We start from the raw sequence: 14,320 nt of genomic DNA on the forward strand, positions 1-14,320 counted from the left end.
CCTGCCTCTCCTCAGTGTGGCTGGAGAAGAAATCTCTCACAACACCTTTGCGTCTTCCTTTTATTATCTCTCTAGTGCTGGGATCAAAGGCCTGTGATCCCAAGTGCTGAGATCACCTTCGTGTGAGCTGTTTCTCTTTAGGACTGGATCAGTTTTGTGTAGCTCATTGTGACCTTGAATTAACAGATATCTATCTGCATATCTCCTGAGTCCTGGGATTAAAGGTGTGTGCCACCACTGCCTGGCTCTGTGGCTAGCTAGTATGGCTGCTGGGATTAAAGGTGTGCATCACTATTGCCTGGCTCTATGACTTGTGGCTAACTTTGCTTTCTGTACCCTCAGACAAGCTTTAATATATCATAAATATCACCACACCTAACACAGATATCTGTGTGCATCACAAAGGAGAGCACACAAGCTTCCCCTTGACCTCATTCCTCAGCTCTGCACACATCTGAGAACACATTCATCTTGGAGGATGAAGTTACAGTGTTAGTGGGCAGAATTTGTAACCTTCAAGTAATTGTTCAGTATTTGTGTTCTCTGACTATTAATCAGTGCTTATCTATTTTGAATTTCCACAATACTGTGTAATGGTACATCATCTTGCTATTTAATAAAATCAGAGCTTATTTTTTTTTAATCAGAAGTCCTTTTCTAAAGAGTATTAGCTCTCTGCTATGTATACTAAAAATGAGATTTCAGTGTTTGGTAATAATGACAAGAGGGTATTCTAAATGAAACTTATGTGCATATTAACACTGTTAGTGTTTAGGCATCTGTACTGTCCTGTCCTTGGAGTTCTGACAAGGTACATCCTCAGCTGCTGTCACTAATAACACACTTGTGCCTATTCAGCATTTCCTTTTCACAGGGCCATGCCCACCTCCACCCCATTTCCTCTTTCTCCTCTCTCCTACTGCTCCTGTCCCCAGAGGCTGGTCTTCCCCCTCCCCTTTCCCTTTTTATGATCCCTTTTCCCCTAGTTAAAAAAAAAAAAACCCTCTGCTTAGACTCTTTCACATGGCATCTTTCTCTCTTGTGCCACTTTTTAAAATTACAGCAAATATGACTCAGAAATACATAGAGATTATCAGAGATTCCAATATAAATGAAACTTTGTTAAATAGTTGTCCATTTTCCAGTAATCTTGAGTGTGTGTGCATGTGAGTGGGTGGATAGATGGACAGACGGCACTAAGTGACCACTACTCCAGCCAATATTTAACATATACCCACCTTGGGCCACTTGTCTTTTTTGGTACTATAGCTGTCTTAGTTAAGGTTTTCTGTTGCTGTGAAAAGATACCATGACAGTGGCAACTTTTATAAAGAAAAACTTTAGTTGAGTGGCTTGTTCAGTCCATTATCATGGCAGGGAGCATGGCAGCATGCAGGCAGATGTGCTGCTGGAGCGAGGGTTCTACATCTTGCAGACAACAGGAAGTTGACTGACAGTCACACTGAGGGAAGCTTGAGCAAAAGAGACCTCAAAGCCCACCCCACAATGACCTATTTCCTCTAATAAGACCACACCTCCTCCTAATAGTGCCACTCCCTTTAGAGGCCATTTTCTTCCAGACTACCACAATAGCATACATTTGGGTTTGACTTTGTTTTGTTTTTATTGTTTTTTGACAAAGTCTCATTTGGCCCAGACTGACCTCGAAATTCTTCCCACTCCTACCTTCCAAGCACTAGGATTACAGGCGTGTGGCACTGTGCCAGGTTTTATATGGTGCTGGAGAATCAAACCCAGAGCTCCATGCTTGTCAGGTAAGCAACTGAGCTCTAGCTCTAGTCCTGATGGATAGATACTGGCAAACAGCAAAGCCATAGTTCTTACTAGCAGTCACTAGCCATTAGCATAACCAGCAAGGAGCCAGAAGACACTTCCAGGAAATGTATTGCAGACATGGTAGTTTTCAATTGTCTTAAGTACACAGTTGCTGTGAGAGGTGACTAGAATGATGTAAGGTGAGAAACTTGAATTGAGCAGCAGAGAATATACATATCTACAGGTAGAACCTGTAAGCGCATCTCCAAAGGATACAAAGATAGCATCCATGTTAAAAAAAAAATATTAAAAGCAACAGAAAGAGACTTAGGGGTAAGTGGAAGAGCTGGGCACAGTGTCACATGCCTGTAGGCCCAGCTATTTGGCAAGCTGAGGCAAGAAGGCCCCTGGAGTTTGAGACCAACCTGAGCAACACAGAGATGGTGGTGGGGGGAGGTTGTAAATGTGGAAACTGGTAAGGACAGCAGTGACAGACACGTTTGGTTTTCATTTTCAAGGTTATAGGGAGCACTAAGGGTTTAAAAGCAAAGGTGTGATCTGACCCAAGGAGTGGGCTGTGGGTAGATAGCATCATCTGTTACTTGCCTGGTCTCCACGTCTGCTGTAATGAATGGCTTAGCATTTCTACCAGTCAGCAAAGGCTTGTGTCCAAGACACCTGAGAATGTTAATGCAAAAAGAATTTTCAGCCTTTGTGCACTGTGACATGGATAATATAAACCCAGAGACAGATATTGGGGTTCAAGCTGATGGTCAGATAAGCAAAGCAGCCAGTCACTAGCTCTTACCTCTACCTCAGGCTGAAAGGGTGACCCTGGCTCTACAGTCCTCAGACTGCAATGCTGTCTCCACAAATCTTCAAAAACAGTAGCTCTCCCTGTCTGGAAACTAAATCTGCACATGCAGACTCTTTGCTTCTTCCTTTTATACCTCCCAGGGAAGGTATAATGATTGAAGGTGTGTGGTCCCAAGTGCTGAGATCACCTTTGTGTGAGCTGTTCTCTTTAGGACTGGATCCATCTGCTTGTCTCCTGAGTCCTGGAATTAAAGGTGTGTGCCACCACTGCCTGGCTCTTTGGCTAGCTAGTATGGCTGCTGGGATTAAAGGTGTGCATCACCATCGCCTGGCTCTATGGCTTATGGGTAGCTTTGTATTCTGAACCTCAGACAAGTGTTATTAAATCCTAAATAGTATATCATCATAGTGCATAACTAAATTTTTGATGGAAATATAAAGTAAGGACTTAAGCAATTCTACTGTCCAACAATGTGGAAATATTCATCTTAACAATGTTCAAAGTAATGTACATTGAAATAGCAGTATACCTTTGCTTTAACTTACTAAAAGCAGGCTCTTAGAAGTACTTATAAAACTAGCACACATTTAAAAATACTTTTTTAGTGCATGCATGTATGTGTGTTTACATGCATGTTTGTGTGTTTGCATGCATGTTTGTGTGTTTGCACGCATGTTTGTGGGTTGAGTTTGTAGGACATGAGTGTACCTGTATGTGGAGGTTGGTGTCCTTGCCTGCTGTTTTCATCAAGGCAGCATTGTATACTCAGCTGGAGCTCAGAGTTCAGGTGTTCTGGCTAGCTACCCGTGGAACCCCATGTCTCTGTCATCTGACTCCTGAGATTACAGGCAAGCCTCCATGCCTGCCCAGCAGGGGATCTGAACTCCCATTCTCACACTTGTGTGGCAACTCCCTTTCCTGTCTAGTCATCTTCCTAGGCCATGCATTTATTCATATTTGTAAGTGGTATGATTTGAATGTGTCTTCCATAGTTGTGTATTGGAAGCTTGACCCCCAGGTTCATATGCTGAGATTAGAGTTCTGTAAGGTCATGAGATTAGCATCTCATAATTGGAACTAAGGAGGCTTTCTAAGAAAAGGAAGGGTCCTCAGATAGCACACTTTTACTTCTAACATGTTTGGCATTAGCAGGAAGGCTCTCAACAATGCATCTCTCGGTCCAGAAACATAAACCAAACAACTTCTGTTGCTTATATTTTATGCAGCTTGTGTAAGCTTGCCACGGCAATCACAAGTGGATTAGACAATATTATGCGAGGCGACAGACACTGTAATACTTCACTAATGTGCATTATGTATGAGTAGAAGTTCATAATCCTTGACTTAAGTCCCTTTCACCAACTGTTTCAGGTTTGTTTGTTTTGTGTTTTTGTTTGTTTTCCTTAGGTAACTCAGAGATGAACACTTCTGGCTAAAATACTTTTAGGGTTTCTTGGGGGGGGAGTTTATAAGTAAAATACAAATTAAATTATTAAATAATCATTCGTAAAACATTAGATATCAGACAGTTGAATACAGTGATCCCTAAAAAAGGATTTCTGTTGCTATGAAAAGACATCATGACCACAGCAACTCTTATAAAGGAAAACATATAATTTGGGGGCTTGCTTACAGTTTCAGAGGTTCAGGGTATTATCTTGTGGGGAGCATGGTGGCATATAGACAGACATGGTGCTGGAGAAGAAGTCGAGAGCCCTACATCATTCAGGCAACAGGAAGTTGACTGAGATACTGGAAGGTATCCTGACCATAGGAAACCTGTCCCCACAGTGACACACTTCCTCTAACAAGGCCATACTCACTCCAACAAAGCCACACTTCCTAATCATGCCACTCCCTGAGCTTGTGGGGGCCAATTACATTCAAACTACCACAGTGACAAAGGACATAAAAGGTACAATTGTGCATAAACCACTTGAAGAAACTTGCTAAGTCATTAGTTAGAAGAGGAAAGAGGCAGCTCCCCAGACTCAACAAAGAAGAGAACCCCAGAACTCAGAGGAGGGAAGGGTTGGCAGGAGTCAGGACAGGAGCAGCTCCAAGAGAGGTGACAGGAAAACCAAACATCCAAGAGAATTAGATGGAACAGTGTCCTAGACAGATGTATTGCCAGCAGTAAGGTCTGTTCCCCAGTGCAAATGCAAAGTTTTATCAGCCCAGTGTGTTAAGATGACCAAAGATGGTCTCACTGTGGAGGAAAAGGAAAGGGTTAGGGCCAAGTGATGTTTGGTCCTACCAACAAAGCTTAAAAGGAGGCCCTAAAAGGACGGAGCTACTTACAGCTATTTAGAACAAAATTGAAGAGTCCACTAAGAATTTAGAACATAGACTACACATAACAAGGTAGAGGCAGGAAAATATGTCAGAATGGATAATTTTTGACCCAGAGATGATACAGGTGATAGGGCATTTAAAGTTATCATAGTTTATTCCATATGCTCAAGATACCACAGGGAAGATTGAATATATTGACTAGAGGTATGAAAGTTGGAAAATGTCAAGGCATCTGGAGACTATGGCACTGTCTAGACTGAAGATGAGGTTTCTGGCAGAGTGGACATTTACAGAGACAGTTTTTGAACAGCATCACATAGCAACAGGAAGAAGAGAATCTGGCACACTGCTGATGATGTGAGAACATCAGACCATGGACCGTATGCTACACACTAGTCCCAGAGGGAACTCAGCAGCATCCCCTAACCAAATGGTCATGTGCAATTAATAAAAACACTTCATGGCTTGCCATGACTCAGGTTGGGTTTTGCTGTCAGATGAGGCTTGATACCAAACCATTGTGGTTTCTTATGTACTGTATTATTTGGTTAGCAATCCTTTTGGTATCAGAGCTTTCTGGGTTTTAGAGAAAAGTTCTATCTATGGACCCATTTTGGAGACATATGGCAATGATTTTTTTGCTAATGCTTGTACTCTTGAGGCATTGAATTGCAGAACTCTATTAGGTAGTCAAGTTTGCGTGCCAAGTGTTACAAACTTAAATGCTTATTACAATGTTTTTAATACTTAAAAAATTGAAAGGAACCAAAATATCTCTGTAGCTCACAGTTTGTTAGATTATGTATATACCTCTATACAGTGAATGAACTTTGTAGTCATGAAAAGTAAGAAAATATAATGAGGTAAACCCCTGGAAGCATCACAGGGGTGCAACTGCCAGTGCTCACAGTGGTCACTGCTGTAGGGTTTGACCATGGCTTCTGTTTATAGTGTCAGCTCTAGGTTCTAGATTTCCATCAGTGTATATATATTTCTTCTAATAAAGCCAGAAAACATAAGACTTTTTAAAGAAAATAACAGTGATATTCCTCTTTCACTTAAACTTTACGTGAGTCAGGAATTGTTTTGTTAGCAAAGCTCACAAAGGTTTGGCATGTTCATCATTATTAGGCTGTCACTCAACCCATCACCCATATTCCCAGATCTGCTATCTGAGCCTGGATTTGTAGCTGATTTGCCAGGGGCATTTCCAGAGGAATCCTTTTAAACAAAAGTAAGACCTTTCCCTTCTGTCTGGCATCAGAGACTCCCAGACTTAATCTCTAGTGAACAGCTCTCTCTGGTGAGCCGCCACCACCACATCTAGTTCCGGACTAGCTTTAAAATGTGCAGATCCTTCCATGAGGTCATTTTAAAACTTAAACAGCCCACTTTTCTTTGAAATTCTCTTTCTCCCTTTTCAAAAGGATCATAGCAGAAGTTAAAAATGGATCTCTTTCTGCAAGCCACACCATACATCTGCTGTGACTTCCAGAGTGTTGATGTCATGGTATGTCACACCAAGGACTGTCAAGTTAAGCTCTGGCAGACTTTGGAACCTGAAAGGGCAGTCTGGACAGCCCGCAGTTATTTCCCTTAATCTGAGTCATGCTTGATGAAGTTCTGAAAGTCACATGGCATCACTGCTCTGGACTGCTCTGGAGGTGGTGGGACCTGGGGGATTGGACCTAACAAATGAGGCCAACAAAAGTTTTATACGATAGCCAACTTTATCCAGAGCCCCAGACAGTTTATATATACCCCAAGGGTTAAGTAAGATCACATGGGTCAAGTTCTCATGAATTTAAACTATATGCAGTCACAGGTACAACTTGTACATGGCAAAAACATGTTTTTCCACAGAGGCATATAAAAGGTAGTTTAAACATTAAATTGTATAACAATGGCAAGCCATGATCTGAAGTAAACTGATTTCTGTTCGCTACACCTGGGAGGAGCACATTCCAAGAACAATTGCATGTTTTAAGGAAACTGAGGTCTCTAGATGCTTGTCTTTTCCTTGGAGTGTTCTCACAGGCACTAAGAATTCTCCTCACACAAGTCCATTCCTGGACCATGTTCCAACAAGGTGGTAAAAGCCCGGCATGGTCATGTGACCATATCAGTGTGTTCTGCAGGCTCCTCAGCTGAGATTGGAGGAGCTGCAGAGACTGAGAACTCAGTGCAGTTCCCTGGACCTCTTTTCTACCATTTGGATACATAACCTGGGACCATCCAGCCAGCCTATAGTCATTGTTGTTTTATTTATAATTGATAAGTGTACATACTGGCTTCACAAGTGGGATACTAATATGTTCTGGAATTCACTACTGATTTGGAATTTTGGTCTATAAGAAATTGAATTTCTTTAAGCTATAAGATGTCCATATTTTCTGTTTCATTGTGCTTGGGTCTATACTTTTAAGTTCTATATTTGAAGAACTATGTCCTTTAGAGTTATTGTTATAAATTTTATTGATGTTTGCTTTTTTTTGGAGTTTCTCAAAGAGTTTACCACAAGAATCTATAAATAACTGTTGGCAGACTTTTTAGACTATAAGCTCAATATTATTAAATAATTGTATTTCTGTATAGCAGCAAAGACTAATTGCATTTGAATATTTAACAGTCCAGACTTAAAGAATATTTTATCTTTTAAGGATTTGAAGTGACTTAATGTATGTCAGATGCACAAAGGGAGAAATATATTATCAAAATACATTATATACATGTATGAAATTGTCAGTGAAAATAACAAGAAAAAAGCAAACTAAACACAAAGCAGAGCCAGCAAAAGCAGTATTCATTGTTTGGTTGTGCTTTACCAGTTTACCTTGTTGAAATGTAAAGAAACCACAGAAATCTGCAAAGTGGGGTTTCCATAAAACCCTGAAGACACTGGCAAAACTATCATTTTGTCCGTTCGGGCCTTTGTCTGGTGTAAGATGCTCCACTGTGGCACTGTTGGTATCAGCAGACACAGCAGACGGCTGTGTCTCTTAGCCATCGCTCAGACACAGCTGGAAAATGGTCATCAGCACAGGTCAAAGTTCAGCTTAAATAAAACCAGCAGGGTCACAATTGTTAAGCAATTAACAGTACTAGAAATTAGTGGTATATTCATAATTCTTAGTAGGTGTGACTCTGTATTTGCAGCTTTAGTCCTCACAAAAGTAATTGAAGAAAATTCATCTTTCATTTAACTCAAGTAACTTTAGGGTAAATATTTGAGGTGTGATGACGGGCTCACAGTCTCAGTGAAGTAAGGGTCTCTTTAATGCTATGTAGGGATTTTTTTTTCCCATTTCTTCCTAGAAACTTATCAACAGGCTTTAAGAGTTTCATTTTTATGGGAGCCTTCCTGTTTTTCTGACTGCTAAGATATTAGATAATGTAGCAATTAAAAGCCCAAATCCACAATTGAATCTGTGTAGACAACACTTCAGAGCACACAGTCTTCCTCCAACACTGGACTTAGTTTTCTTAGCTCCAAAATGAGGAGCAGAAACCACTCTAGAAGAGGTAGTGTGGATTAAATAAAATCGTGCTCATAACGAGCCTGCTGTGGCATTGGCACATAAAATCTCAAAGTATCTTATATGTTATTTCTCTTCTCTTAGTCATCTCCACGAGTAGTAAGATATTGTCTTAAGGGACTGGGGAGATGGCTCAGCAGTTAAAATCACTGCTCTTCTGGAAGATCGGGATTCAATTCCTAGCACCCACATGGCAGTTCACAACTGTCTGTACCTCCAAGATCTGACATCCTCACACAGACTAACATGCAGGCACCAGTGCACACAAAATAAAAATGATAAATTTGTAAAAGAGATATTGAGTTTCTATTGCTGTCATAAAATACTGTAACCAAAAGCAGCTTGGGAGGAAGGAGTTTCTTTCCTTTCCCAACTCTCAGGTCACAGCCCAGCACTGAGGGAAGTTTGGAGGAGCTCACCCATGGAGGAGTACTGCTTGCTGGTTTTCTCCTCAAGGCATGCTCATCCTGCCTTCTTATACAACCCAGGACCACCTGCTAAGGGTGACACTACCCATCATGATCTGGACCCTCCTATATCAATCATTAATCAAGGAAATGCCTGACAGGCCAGTCTTATGAAGGTATTTTCACAGTGGAGGCATTTTCTCAGTTGAGATTCCCTCTTTGCAAATATGTCTCAGTTTGTGTCAAGTTGACAAAAGAACCAACCAGCACAAATATGTAAGTATTAAGACATAATTTTGGATACATTCCCATATGTCTAGTAAAGTAACTGCTCACTTTTGAATCTACTGCTTATATTTCTTTAAAATTCCTAAGCACTCCACAGATAGGGAACCCGTCTTCTGTATAAATACTTGCTTCAGTTCCATATCAGTACCATATCTGTTCTTAATGCAGCTCTGGAAACTAGCATTCAACTTTTAAAATCTACAAGGAAGCTGTGTGGTTTGAAGGAAAATGACCCCCAAGGGAATGGCACTATTAGGAGGTGTGATTTTGTTGAGGTAGATGTGGATTTGTTGGAGGAAGCAGTAGAAACTCTTAAGACACCCAGTCTCTGGTACCAACTTCTGCCCTAGTTAGGGTTTCTATTGCTGTGAAGAGGCATCATGATCATGGCAAGTCTTATATGAGAAAACATGTAATTGTGGTGGCTCATGTATGATTCAGAGGTTAATCCATTATCATTCTGGTGGGACATAGCAGTGTTCAGGAAGACACGGTACTGTAGCTGAGAGACCTCCATCTTAATAGAAAGCCAACAGCAAGTGGCCTGCCTCCACAGTGGCACACTTCCTCCAACAACATCACACCCACTCCAACAAAGCCTACATCCTAAAAGTGCCACTCCCTTTAGGGGCCATTTTCTTTCAAACCACCACACTGGGTTATTGCTGTGAAAGGCCTGACCATGGCTTTTGTTTGAAGGGATTTGGACTTTGGGAGTTTGCATTAGGAAAGCAATAGAATGATTTAAGCACTGCTTAATGGGCCATACCAGTAGGAGCATAGAAGACAGCAGTGTTAAGAGTGATTTGAACTGTGGGGGAATGACTTAAGAGGTTTCAGAGGAGAATAATTTTAGTATGTTACCTAGAAATAATTCTTGTGATATTTTAGTGAAGATTGTGGCTGCTTTTTGCCCTTGTCTGAAAAGTTTGCCTGAGGCTAAAGTGAAGAGTTTTCTATTAATTCTCTCGGCAGAGGAAATCTCAAGTCAGCCTAGTATAGACTCTCTCATGTGATTACTAGTGGTAACTCTAATGAAGATATATAATGAAAAGGAGTGAGCTGAGCAAGGAAAAATATTTGAGGAGAAAAGAGCACCAGAAAGCAGAATGGCTCTAAATCCTGTGTTCAAAGAGATAAACAAATTAGGAAATGGAATAAAGGGAGTAGTGATCTCAGAGCAAGATCCCACCCAGCCAAATTTCAACTTGTGAAAAGGAATTGAAGAAAAGTTTAGAGTTGGGTATGGTGGTGCACACCTTTAATCCCAGCACTGGGAAGGCAGAGGATGATGTATTTGAGACTAGCTGATCTACAGAGTATGTTCCAAAACAGCCAAGCTTGAGCAGTGAAGGAAATTATTGAAAAGAGAAAGCTGGTGAAGATATAATTGAAGGATCACTGAGGTGAAGGATAGCCTGGTTTACAGATCCAGTTTCATAACAGACAAACTTAGGCAGTAAAACAGAAAGCTGGTGAAGATGGGGCCATTTTCCAACTCCAGTAAGCAACAGAACTTGGCAGCTTTAGCCATGTGGTTCTGGAGTTTAGGAGAGAAGAAAGGGCTGTGGAATTTGCCTCCACAACTAAAGAAAGCTGCTAAGACCAGGCATGTGTCCGGGGTGTCTGTGAATGGAGTCCCTGGATTGTCTTGGAGAGCCCAATGTTGGAGATACCAGTGCCATGGGATACTTGCTGAGGAGGGCTGCTAACAGAATAGAACCAGCCAAGAGAAAGAAGTGTGTTGCAGCCAACAGAGCTGAACGGAGTAGACCTGAAGAGTGCTTTGACATCAGACATGGAGATGCAGAGTTTGGAGTTTGCCCAGTTGTTTTTCAGTCTTGCTTTGGTCCAGTATTTCCTCACTGTGCCCCTTCCCATGTTTTAGAATGGTAATATGTATCCTTGCCATTATATGTTAGAAGTATACAGTCTTTTTTTTAATTTTACAGGGGATTGCAGTTAAGAAATTGCATGAATCTCAGAAGAGACTTTAAACTTTTGACTTTTAAATAAGTTTGAGACTATATAGACTATTAGGACTTTTGAAGTTGGACTGAATGCATTTTTGCATTATGATGTGGCCAGAAGCCTTTGGGGGCCAGGGAGTGGAATGTGGTGATTTGAAAGAAAATGGCCCCAAAGGTAGTGGCACTATTAGGAGGTGTGGTCTTGTTGGAGGAAGTATGTTACTGGTGGGGGGGTGCTTTGAGTTCTTATGCTCAAGCCACATCCAGTATCTCAGTTCACTTCCTGTCACCTTTGGATCAAGATATAGAACTCTCAGCTCCAGCATCATGTCTGCCTAAATGTTGCCTTGCTTCCCACCATGTCAATAACGAACTGAAGGTCAACCCCTTAAATGTTTTTCTTTGTAAGAGTTTCCTTGGTCATGGTATCTCTTCACAGCAGTAGGACCCTAACTAAGACAGTTGCTCATGCTTGCTCACTGGGAAACTTGGTTTGTGTAGATACGGCAATTTTATTCTATATGCTGTGGAAAATGTAATGGTTATGCTTCCTCATCTCAAACATGAGACTCTGCATCACGGTTTCACACCTGCACATTTCAGAAGTTATATTTTAAACTTTGTGTGTTCAAGCGTTTTATTGCTTTAGGGGCCTAACTTTGGGTATTAAATTGCAGTGCACGATGGTAGCCACAGTCTTCTGGAAGATGTAGTCACAGTCTCCTGACAACTTACACTCTCCATTTGGTTTTTTGTCATGTCTTGTTTCATACTTCTCCTTTGTATCTTATTTATGTCATTTGACCATTTCTAGCTCATCATTTGGCCATGTCCCGACTCAGCCTAACTTAACTCATAAACATCTATGTTCATTTTTGTTCTCCAGCCAGTGCTATTCACGTACACTTTGATAGCATCTTGCCAGCTGCGTCTCTGCTGGTTCTTGTACATATTTCATGTGATATTTTTATTCTTTGAGGAATTTATATATTTTGATCATATTCGCCCCCCTTACCACCCTCTCTTTACCACTCCTCCTCTCCACCCCTCCCACAGTTATCTCCTCTTTTTCAAAATAACCCTCCAGGTCCAGTTTGTGCTGCCCTATATGGCTAGTTATGGGACCAGTCACTAGAATGTGGTCACCCTACCAGAGGCCACATCCTTAAAAGAAACCTGACTCTCTCTCCTTCGGAAGGTGTCAGCTGTTGGCAGCTCCTCAGTTAGGAGTTGGGGTCATGAGCCTCTCTCCCCAGTCCATGTTGGAGTGTTGACTGTGTTACCATGTACAGACAAGCACAGCTGCCAGCTGCTGGGATTCATGAGTGCAAAGGTCCTGTTGTATCCAGAAGACACTTTTTTGCTCTGGTTCTCTGCCTTTTAAATTTTCCTGTCTCCTCTTCTGTTATGGTCCCTGAGCCTTGAGTGGGTGGTGATGTAGCTGTCCCCTTCACTGTGGGAGTTTCTGTGCTAAGTGCCAGTCCACTACACAGAGAAGCTTCTGTAATGAAGCCTGAGAGCAACACTAATGTGTGGACATGGAGAGGATCTCTGAGGGCAGTTTGATTGTGTGTCCATCTAGAAAAATAATAGCAACGGGTTCTCTCCCAGGGCCTATGAGCTCCCAGGCCATGGGTTCTCAGTCAGATTACAGTACCACACACATGTCTCCTCCTCCTGGAGGGCAGGCCTTAAATCCAATCAGAAAGCAGTTGGTACCCCATAAATACCCATGCATCCCTGCAGCAAGACTTGCCATTCCTGTCATTATTATAGCTCACAAGGTTCACAGCTGGAAAGATTATTGATGACTCTCCCCATATAGCATCTCTTGGTACTGTGAAAGCAGGCAAGCAGGGAGGAGCTTCTTGGTCAGTACCAACTTGATCTCTCCATGCCCTGTGGCCAGTACATGTGGTCTTCAGCAGTAGGCTCTCACCAGCATATTCTAGTGAGGATCACAATGGCAGTGGCCTGGGTTGTCTTAGTGTCTCTGCTTTTACTTTCTTCTACTTAGTTGGGTTTTATTTTAATCCTTCTTTGATGGGAGATGTCATTCTATAAATATGTTTCTCATACTGGTTAATGAATAAAGTACCACTGGCCAATAGGAAAGCAAGATAGGTGGGACTAGGAGACAAGGAGGATTCGAGGAAGTAGTAGGGAGGAGTTAGCATGTAGAGACTGGGGAGAGCAGACGCCAGCCCCACTCCCCGGTAAGATAAGACCATATGGAAATACTTAAGTTAATAGAAATGGGTTAATACTTAAGACAGAGAAACTAGTAACGGGCCAACAGTGTTATATCAAATACAGAGTCTCTGTGTGTTAATTGGGGCTGGTGTCACGGTGGGTCCAGGCTGGCAGGAAAAACCTTACTCCTAACACTCCTTTAGTTTCTTAAATTTGAAATGCAGAATCTTGCTCTTAAGCCTTTCTTATTTTCTAACACAACACATAAAGCCCTAAGTTTTTAAAATAATGATGCTACTGTATTTTACAAATGACCTAAATGTTTTTACATGATAATTGATATAAACTGTAAATAATGTGCATCAGTTTGACGTATAGACAAATGAAGTGACTGTCACCACACTCAGGACCACGCCTCCATCCAGTGCCACCCATCACTAGCAACCAAAACTAGTTCTTTGACATTACCAGATTAGTCTGCATTATCCAGAATTAAAGATGAATAGAATTGTAAGCTATCTGTGCTTTGTGCCTGTCTTCTATGCAGCTCATATTACGATTCACCCACATTATAGCCAGACTTCTTTTCCTCTGGCCTTTGTGGTGCTGAGCAGTGCTAGTGCTCCCACTGATCAACATTACCAATGAGATGCCGTAACTCTTTAGTTTCTCACCATTTGATCAACACCCATTTGAAGGTAAAGGTGGTAGCTCACTTGGTAAAGTACTTGGCATGTGAGCAGAAGGACCCTTGTTCAGATCCCCAACAGCCACATAAAAAGTCACCTACCTATAATCCCAGCTCTGTGGAGGCGGAAACAAGTGGGTCCACAGAGTTCACTAGCCAGCCAGTCTAACCAATCCAGGTGCAGCTAGAGACTCTGTCTCTAAGGATGATGGAGATGTGGTTGAGGACACTCATGCCCGCTGACCTCCATACACACACACGTACACACACATCTAATCACATGAACACACACCATCACTCTATTTGTCATACCCTTTTCATACTTTTATGTTGCTTTATTATTGACTTTT

General features: G+C 41.6%; 1 protein-coding gene across 1 annotated transcript in view; it reads left to right on the forward strand.

Annotated features, from left to right (window-relative positions):
* Nucleotides 1-14,320, forward strand: part of Vps8 (VPS8 subunit of CORVET complex) — a 205,575-nt gene that overhangs the window by 161,688 nt on the left and 29,567 nt on the right. The gene's annotated exons all lie outside the window — the stretch shown is intronic.

Source organism: Phodopus roborovskii, unplaced genomic scaffold, assembly GCF_943737965.1.
Source record: "Phodopus roborovskii unplaced genomic scaffold, PHOROB, whole genome shotgun sequence".
NCBI lineage: Eukaryota > Metazoa > Chordata > Mammalia > Rodentia > Cricetidae > Phodopus > Phodopus roborovskii.